The sequence below is a fragment of the Propithecus coquereli genome, unplaced genomic scaffold, assembly GCF_000956105.1.
Source record: "Propithecus coquereli isolate 6110/MARCELLA unplaced genomic scaffold, Pcoq_1.0 Scaffold514, whole genome shotgun sequence".
Taxonomy (NCBI): domain Eukaryota; kingdom Metazoa; phylum Chordata; class Mammalia; order Primates; family Indriidae; genus Propithecus; species Propithecus coquereli.
Genome location: NW_012150997.1, coordinates 829,507 through 829,820, shown reverse-complemented (window position 1 = coordinate 829,820; position 314 = coordinate 829,507).

Below are 314 nucleotides of genomic sequence, written 5' to 3'. Positions count from 1 at the left end.
CCACAGATAGCACTGTGACTTCTACCTGCTAAACCAGGTGAACAATTTTAAGAACCACTGATCTAAGTGAGAACTTTAAGAGAACAAAAGGAAAACTATAAATGTGGAAAATATGAAGTTAATATTACTGACTAATATATCCCCTTGAGTACTACAGATGTACTAAACCATGCAGTGCATCTGTACCAAACCCTTCACCAAGTGCTCTCAAAAATTTTCTGGTAGGAAAAATATTAGCAATTAGTAACCAAACAGAGTAGATTTTAGAGCTTTAGCTTTCCTTATCTGGATAAAAATACTCCTCATCATGCACT